Genomic DNA, 13,128 nt, shown 5'->3' with positions numbered 1-13,128 from the left:
TTTATTTTAATAGCTTTTATTCGACTTACAGTACCTGTAACTGGATTTGTAATGGCTTTTAGTCAAATACAATAAATGATTGATTGGTGATACTTGATTTATAACATAGAACAAAACTACTTTAGAATATTCTTACAGATGGGGGTGGGTCTAAACTCTAGAAATAAATGGTTGGTATTTCATCATTTTTCCATCTTTGGGCTAGTAAAATCCTAGTCACTGTCGTAGCATACATGAACAGTTTTTTCTTCTCTTTTGGCATATCTTGACTTGAAATGCCTAATAAAAAAGCTTCTGGTCTTTTAACAAAAGTTATCTTAAACATTCTTTTCATTTCATTATAGATCATTTCCCAATACTTTTTAATTATTTTACAATTCCACCACATATGAAAGAACATGCCTTCTTTTTCTTTACACTTCCAACACTTATTGGAGCCTGTTCTATACATTTTTTTAAATAAATTATAAAATAATTTTATAAATTATTTTTATTCATTTTGCAATACAAAAATGTAAAAACACATAACACAATTTTTCACAAATACATTTTTTGGACTTCCCTCAGCTCTTCTGCAAATCCTCCGTTTTAGTCCTTCCGCATTTCTTAATCTAATATTGCCTTTTATTAAAAACCTCTTCCCTCTTATTCCCTTTTTTACAATACTTCTAATATTATTTTCACAGAGCCTCTTGCAAACCTACAAACGTTAATTGTTCATCACAAATACTTTTCAAATAGTCTACAAATTTACTCCAGTCTTCAGTGAATCTGTGGTCTCGTAGGCCTCGGATCCTTCCTGTTAGTTTATCAAGTTCTGCATATTCCATTAACTTCATTCTCCATTCTTCCATCGACGGTAATTCTTCTTGTTTCCATTTTTGGGCTAGAAGTATTCTTGCCGCTGTTACTGCGTATAAAAAAAGCTTTTAATCTTTTCTGTTTATTTCATTTCCTACCATTCCTAGCAAAAATGCATCTGGTTTCTTAACAAATGTATATTTCAACATTTTTTTCCAATTCATTATATATCATTTCCCAGAAGCCTTTTACCTTCTTACATTCCCACCACATATGATAAAAAGTCCCTTCCTTTTCTTTACATTTCCAACATTTATTACACATTTTGTACATTCTTGCTAACTTCACTGGTGTTATATACCATCTATATACCATTTTCATAACATTTTCTTTTAATGCAGTACAGGAGCCTGTTCTATATATTTTGGCAATTTTAGCAGGTGTAACATACCATCGATACATCATCTTCATTCTCTCTTAACAGTATACAATCGGTAAATTTTAAATTTACTTGCCATAATTTTTCTGTCTTCCATTTGAATATTATATCCCAAATCTTGTGCCCACTTGATCATTACCCTTTGACCTCTTCATCTTTAGTTTCCCATTCTAATAGTATATTAAACACTTTCTTCAGAAGTTTAGTGTTATCATCTATTATTTCTCTTTGGAATCTAGATATGGGAGTTGTAGTCCCAAAACATCTGGAGGGCCAAGTTCGCCTATGCCTGACTTTATTATACCATAAATATGCATGCCATCCAAATCTGTTGCCATGTCCTTCCAGATCTAACAAATCTTATGTTTTCTAGTTTGATCCAGTTCCGGATCCAAGTAACACAAGCTGCTTTATAGTAAAGTTTGAAATCTGGCAGGGAGAATCCTCTCTTTTTATTATCTGTAAGTATTTTGTATTTTATCCTTAGTTTCTTCCCTTTCCAGATAAATTTAGAAATATATTTTTGCCATTTCTTGAAGCATACCATGTTACTTATTACCGATATTGTGTGGAATAAAAATAACGTTTTTAGCAATGTGTTCATTTTAATTGCTGAAATTCTTTCTAATAGAGATAAATTCATTCTTCCCCATATTTCTAGATTCCTTTTAACTTCATTCCAACATTTTTCATGGTTATCTTTATAAATATTGATATTTCTAGTTGTGAGCCATACGCCTAAATATTTCACTTTTTTATGAATCTCTATTCCTGTAGCATGAGATAATTCCTTTTTATCTACTACTGTTAGGTTTTTGACTAATAACTTTGTCTTATTTTTATTTAATTTAAAACCTGCAAGTTGCCCAAACTCCTGAATTGTTTCTTAGACTATCAGAAGAGAATTTTTTGGATCTTCAACTGTAATTACCAGATTGTCGGCATATGCTTTCAATTTATATGACTTTTTCCCTGCTTTCATTCCTGTAATCCTTTCATCTGCCCTTATATTTCTCGTCAGGACTTCTAGAACCAAAATAAATAATAAAGGTGATAACTGACATCCTTGCCTTGTTCCATTCTGTATTTTAAGTTCAACTGTTACCACCTGATTAACAATTAATTTTGCTTTTTGATCTGAATAAATAGCTTGAATTTCTTTTCTAAAATTATCTCCAAAATTCATTTCTTCAAATGCTTTTTTCATAAATTCCCAAGAGACATTATCAAAGGATTTATCTGCATCTATAAACATCAATGCTGCTTGCTTTTTCACTTCCAGGTGAAGGAATGGGTTTCCCAAACCAAAAACTGACTGTGCAGGCAGTTTCATACTGCACCAAAATCCCTATTTTTCCTTAGCTAAAATCCATTAACTTGAGCTCTGAGTCAATGTATAAAGAAAAACCCGGCTGTGCTCAGAGCCCTCTCCTTTATCAGTTTGTGACGGCAGGGATGACCCTGACTGCACCAGCAGAACAGAGAAGACACATCTGTACCTTATCTTATGTGCTGACCACAAAAGACGCACATACCTAAGTCCGGAACAACGCCAAAGCGTGTTCTCGGAGATGCCGACCTCTTCCTCCAAGATAAGAGTAGGAAGAGGAAGATCCTTTTATGGTCAGAAGTACAGGAAGGAATTCCCTTTTATGGTTAAGAATACCAGAGCAAGAACATATGTGATGTCAACCTGCGTACATAGGCTGACATGGTTGGATTTATATGGGAAGGAGGGAGAGGGTGCCTGGAGGATATATATACTGCATGAAACTTGTCATTTCTTTGGACTTGCTGTGGACTTGATCACGCAAGTGCCTTCTGCTATCCGGAGAGCAGAATAAACTCTTTGAATCAACTTCAGTGTCATTTGACTTCCTTCCTCCTGTCCCAGAACAGCGCAGACCCAATCGGTGCACTCCAATAAGGCTACACAGGTATTCTATTTTTTTAAAAAAAATATATTTATTAACAGTTTAAAGAGTATAAAAGAAAGAAAAATAATTCAACAAAACAATTCAATACAATACAGAAACAAAGACACTACATAACACTGACACTAAAAACATTAACAAAATACAACAAACACAATTTAAAACACATCCATAATTTCAGTATCTTATTTTTCATTCACTTATTTCATAGAATCATAGAATCATTTCCACGACTTCCTCTCACCTCCCTTTTTGTATCCCACTTCAGTTAACTGTTTCAGCAAATCCTTTCCATCTTCCTCAGTTTTCTGTCCTGTATTTTATCTTAACTTATTTTAACCTTATTTTTTTCCCTTTAATACATTAAAAATCTATTTATACTTAATTCCTTATAACCTTTCTGCTAAAGCCATATAACTTCATTCCAACATTTTTCCAACATTCATTAATTTTACAGTATTTCTGTAGATAATCTTTAAATTTTTTCCAGTCTTCTTCCACCGACTCTTCTCCCTGGTCTCGGATTCTGCCAGTCATTTCCACCATTTCCATATAGTCCATCAACTTCATCTGCCATTCTTCCCAGGTGGGTAAATCTTGTGTCTTCCAATACTTCGCAATAAGTATTCTTGCTGCTGTTGTTGCATACTGTCAGGGAACTGCCATCGGAGAAGCAGGAGGTGAAAGGGCTCACAGAGGCTGAGAGAGACTTATCAGCTGAGGAGGGAACCAGCAGGGGGAGAGGAGGAGGAGTTCCAAGGGAAAGTGAGTCGGAGGGAGGGCTCAGAGACACTTCCAGCGAAAATAGTGGGGAGGTTTCAGGACCTCCCATAGGGACACCTACTCCTTGCCGGAAACTGTCACGCCGAGAGTCCAGAAGACGCGTTTCCGTTAAGGAACTTTTATGCTGGAAGAAGTTCCGTAAACGCCCACTGTCCGATTCTACGAGCGACTGATGGAGCCATGCTTAAGGAGCTCCGTCACAGACAGAGGTTTGTGGACTTAGCCAAACTCTGAGGGACTAGGACTTTACGCACAAGCAGCTCATCATCCCATCACAGCAATCGGACAGTCCCTGAAAGCAGCTTGTGCAGAGAGGCATCATGAGCAACCCAGCCGGAACCGGGGGAGCAGGAGGAGCTGGAGAGGGTCCAAGCCTGGAAGAAAGGTACCGGGTGTTGGAGGTCCAGCTAGCGCTGCAAACGGCGAGGCTAGAGGAAAGGAGGGCGCAGGATGCAGAAAAGGCAAAAGGCGACCCACTAGCAAGAAAGATGCCAGGATTGGTGCAGAAGTTTGGGGGGGACCCCAGGAACTATCAAGCCTTTAGGACAGAGATGCAGTATGCTCTCAAGCTGCAGTTTGACGACTTTCCCGACGAGGCATCGCGAGTGGCGTTTGTGGTTGGCCATCTCGAAGGGGGGGTGAGAGACTGGGTTAGACCCCTGATGGCAGGGAATAGTGAAATGCTGAAGGACACGAGGAAGTTTTTTCGCGCCATGGATTTGATGTTTTCCAGCGAGATTGAGCAGGGACTGGTGCGCAGACAGTTGATGGCTTGTAAACAGGGGAGCCGATCGGTTCGTGAGTACTGGACTGAGTTTGCAATGCTGATACATAAATTGGGGTGGGACCTATCGGCGGAACCCATTCAAATGCTTTTTGAAGAGGGGCTTTCTTTGGCGGTGAAAGACGAACTTTCCCGGGCGCCCAGGGCGGAGTCTATGGACCAGCTGACCAAATCAGCGCTGACCATTGGAGCGCGCCAGGAGGCGAGAGCCTTGGAGAAGCGGGAAGGGAAAGGAGAGCGTTGGAGGGATTTCCGCATTCCAGAGATTCCGGAGCCAAATTTCCCGCCAGGAGAGCCGATGGAAATTGGAACAGCGCACGCGCGCGCAGTTTCAAATCCCAGTGAAGGGCGGAAGAAGGAGGGGAAGAGCACCAAGAAATGTTATCTCTGCCAGCAGCCAGGTCACTTTGCCAGAGTCTGCCCGCAAAGAAAGGAATGGCAAGGGATGGCGGGAGCTGTTGGGGGAAAGGAGGAGGGAGTCCAGGAGCCAGTAAAAGCCAACGCCTGGCTGCCACCGTCAGGGCACTGCAGACAGGCCAAGGAGCAGTAAAAGTGCCCACGCCGGAACCTCCAAGACCAGCCCTAGTGATAGAGGTGTTGCTAGAGCTGGCAAACGGATACCCACTAAAGACAAAGGCGCTATTGGACTCAGGCAGCTCCTGTAATTTTATGAGTAAGGAGTTTGCAGCTGAACACCAGATACAGATACTCCCTTTAAGTAACCCCCTGCAGGTGACCACGATCGATGGGAGGGAGCTGTTGGGAGGAGAAGTTAGCCTACAGACCGTCCCAATGGTTATGAGGGTGGCCAGGCACACCGAAAGGATAGCGTTCAATGTGGCAACCCTGGGAGGGGCTCCCATTATTTTGGGAATGAGCTGGCTAGCGTTGCATGATCCGCTAGTGGGCTGGCATCAGAGAGTGGTCTCCTTTGGGTCAGCACATTGCCTGGAACACTGCAAAGAGGGAAAGGCGCCGGAAGGGGCAAAAGCCTTTCTAGCAGGGACGGAAGTAACGGACAAAGGGAAGGTGCCCAAACAATACGCTGACCTGAGCAAGGTCTTCAGCGAAAGGGAAGCAGATAAACTACCACCGCATAGAGCCTTTGACTGCCAAATCAACCTGGTCCCTGGAGCCCAGCTCCCAGTGGGCAAGCTGTACGCCATGTCAGACAGGGAAATGCAGGAGTTAAGGGAGTGTACGACAAGGCTGTATTTTGTCTCCCTGCTTATTTAATTTATACGCAGAATACATCATGCGAAAGGCTGGGCTGGATGAATCCCAAGCTGGAATTAAGATTGCCGGAATATCAACAACCTCAGATATGCAGATGACACAACCTTGATGGCAGAAAGTGAGGAGGAATTAAAGAACCTTTTAATGAGGGTGAAAGAGGAGAGCGCAAAATATGGCCTGAGGCTCAACATCAAAAAAACGAAGATCATGGCCACTGGTCCCATCACCTCCTGGCAAATAGAAGGGGAAGAAATGGAGGCAGTGAGAGATTTTACTTTCTTGGGCTCCATGATCACTGCAGATGGTGACAGCAGCCACGAAATTAAAAGACGCCTGCTTCTTGGGAGAAGGGCAATGACAGGCCTAGACAGCATCTTGAGAAGTAGAGATGTCACCTTGTCAACAAAGGTCCGTATAGTTAAAGCCATGGTTTTCCCAGTAGTGATGTATGGAAGTGAGAGCTGGACCATAAAGAAGGCTGATCGCCGAAGAATTGATGCTTTTGAATTATGGTGCTGGAGAAGACTCTTGAGAGTCCCATGGACTGCAAGAAGATCAAACGCATCCATTCTTAATGAAATCAGCCCTGAGTGCTCACTGGAAGGACAGATCGTGAAGCTGAGGCTCCAGTACTTTGGCCACCTCATGAGAAGAGAAGACTCCCTGGAGAAGACACTGATGCTGGGAAAGATGGAGGGCACAAGGAGAAGGGGGCGACAGAGGATGAGATGGTTGGATAGTGTTCTCGAAGCCACAAACATGAGTCTGACCAAACTGCGGGAGGTAGTGGAGGACAGAGGTGCCTGGCGTGCTCTGGTCCATGGGGTCACGAAGAGTCGGACACGACTAAACGACTAAACAACAACAAATTGATAAAAACCTGAAGAGAGGCTTCATCAGAGAGTCCAGAGCGGTGGGGGGCAGCCCAGTGTTTTTTGTGGACAAAAAAAACACGGATAAACCCAGACTTGTAGTGGACTTTAGAGCCTTAAATGCAGTGTCAGAACCAGTGGCTTTCCCCATGCCCAGAATTGATGACATTTTGACCAGGGTGAGGAAGGGAAAGATATTCACTAAACTGGACCTGAGAGGGGCATACAACCTGATACGGATAAGGAAAGGGGATGAATGGAAAACCACCATGTTCACCCCTTTGGGGGCTTTTGAATATTTAGTTATGCCCTTCGGATTACAAGGAGGCTCAGCATGTTTTCAATCGTTCATGAACCACATCCTGGGACCTCTGCTCTACAAGAATTGCGTGGCCTTCCTAGATGACGTGTTGATATATTCAGAGAATGAGGAGCAGCATGTAAGGATGTCAGGGAAGTGCTGAGCCAACTGCAAGCAAACCAGCTGTGGGTGAAATTGGAGAAGTGTCAGTTTCACACCAAGGAGGTGGAATTCCTGGGGTACCGCTTGTCAGACAAGGGATTAGCCATGGATCCAGGCAAGGTCCAGGCGGTGCTGGAATGGAAGACACCGAAAACGAAAAAGGATGTGCAAAGGTTCTTAGGGTTTGGGAACTTTTACCGTAAGTTCATCAAGAACTTTGCCCACTTAACGGCTCCCATCACGGACTGTCTCAGCAGCAAGAAGAAATTTGTTTGGACGGCGGAGGCGGAGCAAGCATTTGAGGAATTGAAAAGGGCATTCGCTTCGGAAGAACAGCTCCTGCATGTGGATTTACAAAAACCAATGAGAGTGGAAACTGATGCATCAGACCGGGCGGTGGGGGCGGTGCTTCTTCAGCCGGGGAAGAATAAGTCGGAGTGGAGACCGTGTGCCTTCTTTTCGCGTAAGCTGAACAAATCCGAGAGGAACTACACCGTATATGACCGAGAACTACTCGCCATTCACGAAGCGTTCCGGAGATGGAGACATTTACTAATTGGCGCACAGCATAAGGTGCAAGTGTGTACGGACCACAAGAATTTGGAGTATTGGAGAACGGCACGAGTGCTCAACCAACGACAAGTGAGGTGGGCCCAGGAGTTCTCCAAATTCCATTTTGAAATTTGCTATGTGCCAGGTCCAGAAAACGTCAGAGCGGACGCTCTCTCACGCAAACCTGAATATTTGGAGGGGGAGGGAGCGCCTGAAGAGAGACATATCATCCCAGAGGACCGTTGGGTGTGTGGGGCGGCCTGGGTGGGGCAAAGGGAACTGGTAGAGGGAACGGTGAATGATGAATACGCCCAGAATAAGCTCAGAGGTTTAAGGAGAGAGGGAGAAGACCCCGGAGGTTTTGAAGAAAGAAACGGGGCATTGTATTACAAAGGGGCACTATATATACAAAGGGGAATTGAGGGGGAGAGTACTCAAACAGCTGCACGACAACCCCACAGCGGGGCATTTTGGGCAACACAAGACCATGTGGTTGGTGACCAGGGAATTTTGGTGGCCCAAGGTGAGGGAGGATGTACGGGAGTATGTAAGAGGGTGTGACCAATGCCAGAGAGCCAAAGGAGAAAGGCGGGCGCCGGCGGGGTTATTAGAACCGTTACCCACACCAGAACGACCGTGGGAGGCGGTATCGATAGATTTTATGACTGATCTGCCTAAATCCCAGGGGAAAACCGCCATACTGGTCGTAGTAGACCTGTTAACTAAGATGGGCCACTTTGTAGCTTGCTCACATGCAGTCACGGCGGAAGAGACAGCGAAATTGTTTGTAGAACATATTTTTAGGCTGCATGACGCCCCCTTGAGGGTGGTCTCCGACAGAGGGAAACAGTTCACGTCCAGGTTCTGGAGGAAACTTATGAGCTTACTGCACGTAGAGGTCAATTTTTCGACTGCCAGGCACCCTGAGACCAATGGGCAGGCGGAGAGAGCAAACGGTATCCTCCAACAATACCTGAGGTGTTATGTCAATGACAGAGAGAACGATTGGGTCGAAAAGTTGGCACTAGCGGAATTTGCCTACAATAATGCGGAGAATGTGTCCACCGGGATGAGCCCCTTTTTGGCGAATTATGGGTGCCACCCCAGGGCGTTTCCAGGGGGAGGAGGGGAGAGATGGAGTGTCCCGGCCGCCGAACATTTTGTAGAAGAAATGGAAGCGATCCATCGTCAACTCCAACTCAACTTAGAAAGGGCCAAAGAAGAATATAAGAGGCAGGCAGACAAGAGCAGAAGGGAAGGTGAAACCATTAGGGTGGGGAGTCAGGTCTGGCTGTCAACCCAAGGGTTGCCGTTCAAGGGGGGTTGCAAGAAATTGAGACCCAAAAGATTGGGACCATTTGAGGTCATTCAACAGGTCAACCCAGTGGCTTTCAGGCTCCGGTTACCGAACCACATGAAACTGCACCCAGTATTCCACAGGTCATTACTGTCACCATATAGGGGGGAAGGTGAAGGGGTCTCCACACGGGGGCCAGTCTTAGAAGAAAGGGAAAGCAGCAACCATGTGGCGGAGATCATCGACTCCAGGTGGAAGGGTAATCAGGTGGAGTATTTGGTCGCGTGGGAAGGGGAACCGGAGTCGGAAAACACCTGGGTGACGGCAGAGGAGGTCAGTGACGAGATCTTGGTCGAAACGTTCCACCAAAGGTTCCCCAGGAAACCTCAGCCAGTAGCGAGGTTCCGGAGGGAGTACTTTGGCACCACCGACGATGAGGAGGAACTGGAAGGATTCAGGGAATCGGAGCTGGAAGAAGGAACAGACTCCGATGAGGAGTACTTAGAAACCGGAAACAGCAACCGGTGGAGGGAAGTGTTCGAAACTTCGGAAGATGAGGGAGGTTCTTTCAGGGGTTTTGCTCCCTCGCCTCCTGCAGAGGAGGGAAGGGGAGGTGGTGAAGGGGGCCCTGGAGGGGAGGTGGATGTCAGGGAACTGCCATCGGAGAAGCAGGAGGTGAAAGGGCTTACAGAGGCTGAGAGAGACTTATCAGCTGAGGAGGGAACCAGCAGGGGGAGAGGAGGAGGAGTTCCAAGGGAAAGTGAGTCGGAGGGAGGGCTCAGAGACACTTCCAGCGAAAATAGTGGGGAGGTTTCAGGACCTCCCATAGGGACACCTACTCCTTGCCGGAAACTGTCACGCCGAGAGTCCAGAAGACGCGTTTCCGTTAAGGAACTTTTATGCTGGAAGAAGTTCCGTAAACGCCCACTGTCCGATTCTACGAGCGACTGATGGAGCCATGCTTAAGGAGCTCCGTCACAGACAGAGGTTTGTGGACTTAGCCAAACTCTGAGGGACTAGGACTTTACGCACAAGCAGCTCATCATCCCATCACACATACATAAAAAAAGTTCTGTCCTTCTTTGGCACCAATTGGCCGACCATTCCCAGGAGAAAGGCCTCTGATTTCTTCAGGAAGGTATATTTAAGGACCTTTTTCATTTCATTATAAATCATCTCCCAGAATGTCTTAATCCTTGGGCATGTCCACCAAAGGTGAAAGAATGTACCTTCAGTCTCATTACATTTCCAACATTTATTGTCAGGTAAATTATAAATTTTTGCAAGCTTGACTGGTGTCATGTACCACCTGTAAATCATTTTCATTAAATTCTCTCTTAGAGCATTACATGCCATAAATTTCATACCTGTGGTCCATAACAGTTCCCAGTCAGTCATCATAATGTTATGTCCAACATCTTGTGCCCATTTAATCATAGCAGATTTTACCATTTCATCCTGAGTGTTCCATTTCAACAGCAAGTTATACATTCTTGACAAGTTCTTAATTTTGGGATCTAACAATTCTGTTTCCAATTTTGATTTTTCCACCTGGAAACCAACTTTTTTGTCCGAGTTATATGCCTCCATTATTTGCTAATAATGAAGCCAATCTCGCACTCTGTTTTTCAATTTCTCAAAGCTCTGTAGTTTTATTCTGTCTCCATCTTGTTCTAAAATTTCCCAATATTTCGGCCATTTGGCCTCCATATTGAGTTTTTTCTGAGCCTTCGCTTCCATTGGAGACAACCATCTTGGGGCTTTCTTTTCTAACAAATCCTTATATCTTATCCAAACATTAAACAGTGCTTTTCTAACAATATGATTTTTAAACGCTTTATGTGCTTTTACCTTATCATACCACAAATATGCATGCCAACCAAATACATTGTTGAAACCTTCTAAATCCAACACATCAGTGTTTTCAAGCAGCAGCCATTCTCTCAGCCAGCAAAAAGCAGCTGATTCATAGTAAAGTTTAAGGTCTGGCAGGGCAAATCCACCTCTTTCTTTAGCATCAGTTAATATCTTAAATTTTATTCGAGGCTTCTTGCCCTGCCAGACAAATCTAGAAATATCTCTCTGCCACTTCTTGAAACAATCCATCTTGTCCAAAAATTGCAATGTTTGAAACAAAAACAACATCCTTGGCAATACATTCATTTTTATCACAGCAATTCGGCCTAGCAATGATAACTTCAAATTTGACCAAATTTCTAAGTCCTTTTTCACTTCGATCCAACATTTTTCATAATTATCCTTAAATAAATTCACATTTTTGGCAGTCATGTTAACCCCTAAGTATTTCACTTTCTTAACCAATGTTAATTCTGTCTCCTCCTCTCATTCACAGTTAGATTTTTCTCTAAAACCTTGGTTTTCATCTTATTCAACTTAAAACCTGCAACCTGTCCAAATTCTTGAATCAGTTCCAATACCCTTTTAGTACTAGATTCTGGCTCCTGTAAAGTCAATACTAGATCATCTGCAAATGCTTTCAGTTTATACTGTTTAGCTCCCACTTGTATGCCTTTAACCAATTGGTCCCTTCTAATCATGTTTAACAGAACCTCCAGGACCAGTATTCTATAACATCTATAATATTTCTTATGTTATCTTTCATTCGTCTCCCAGGAAGAAATCCTGCCTGGTCAAGACCGGGCATTTTGAAGGTTGCCATGGTAACTGGGTGTGAGGTGACAGGAAAAGAGAAGCTTGAGCAAGGGTTGCTGGGAGGAAGAAGGAAGGAAGACTGGGATCCATCTTGGGCAGGCCGGTTAAAGGCCACTGGATCACTTCCAACTCTTAAGATTCTATGATTCCACTCGTGTGTCTCAATTCTCCAAAGGAACACAGAACCAAGCTATCTGCGACACGATTGGTCAGTTCGCGGAAGCCACACCTATCACTATGTCGGGTTGCCAGTTGCCTCGCTAGAATGCACCAGTACATAGAATCATACAATCTTAAGAGTCGGAAGGGAGCCAAGGGTCATTTGGTCCAACCCTCTGCATCCATGACAGTTGGCCATCCAACCTCTGCTTGGCTCGAATCCTACCCTTCAGAGCAGGAAAAAACAAGCACGCTCCTTCTTCCATGTGACAGCCCTTAAGCTGTTTGAAGATGGCTAGTCTCAGTCTCCTCTTTTTCCATCATCCAAGTGACCTCAGCAAGCATTTCAATTTCAGTTATTCTGATTATTTCTACATTTAGTTAAGTATTTTTACTTATTTACTTGATATGGTGGGGCAGCTACGCCCATGTGGAGTGTTGCTCTAGCAGAAAGAGTTGTGAACAATTAACCACTTCATTATAACAAGCTGTGCAATTTATTAACAAAATGTCTTGACAGCATGTCTAGACAAAAGAGCTGCATGAGCAACCTGCAGAGGAAAAACTCAGGTTTACATACCTCACATTAACACTGAGTAATCGTACATGTCACCATCACCTAGTATCCCCTTGTACAGCAAGCTTACCATGCTTATAAACAAGGAACCATGGATTTGACACCACCCAAAGAAATAAGCTTTGGGTCACCCCAAATTACACAGTTGCACCACCTAGAAGCTGTGCCCTGTCTCAGTGCTGCCCCCATGCCAATGTAAATGCACAAAAAGCAAACTTTGGGCAAAATACAGCCCAGATGCATCGTAATGATTAGTCCTCCAGTAGCAGCTGGGAACCCCAGAGCTTAGTTTGTGCCTAGGCCCATCTCCTACTTCCTTATTCCTAAGTATTCACTTGGGGGGATTACTTACCAGGGTTGCCATATTTCAAGTGTTGAGCTTTTTTAGGGAAATTGCCTGATAGCCCCTCCATTGCCACTGAGCCCAAGCTGCCCACGCCAGAGCCAGAGGCCCAGGTCACCTGTGCCAGAGCCTGAACCAGAGCCACCCCACATTTAAAAAAAAACCCCAAATCCAGGATATTTGCTTAAAAATATAAAATTCCCCCCAGATGGGGA

This window comes from Podarcis raffonei, chromosome 5 (assembly GCF_027172205.1).
Source record: "Podarcis raffonei isolate rPodRaf1 chromosome 5, rPodRaf1.pri, whole genome shotgun sequence".
NCBI classification, from domain to species: Eukaryota; Metazoa; Chordata; class Lepidosauria; order Squamata; family Lacertidae; genus Podarcis; species Podarcis raffonei.
This window is presented reverse-complemented; position numbering follows the sequence as displayed.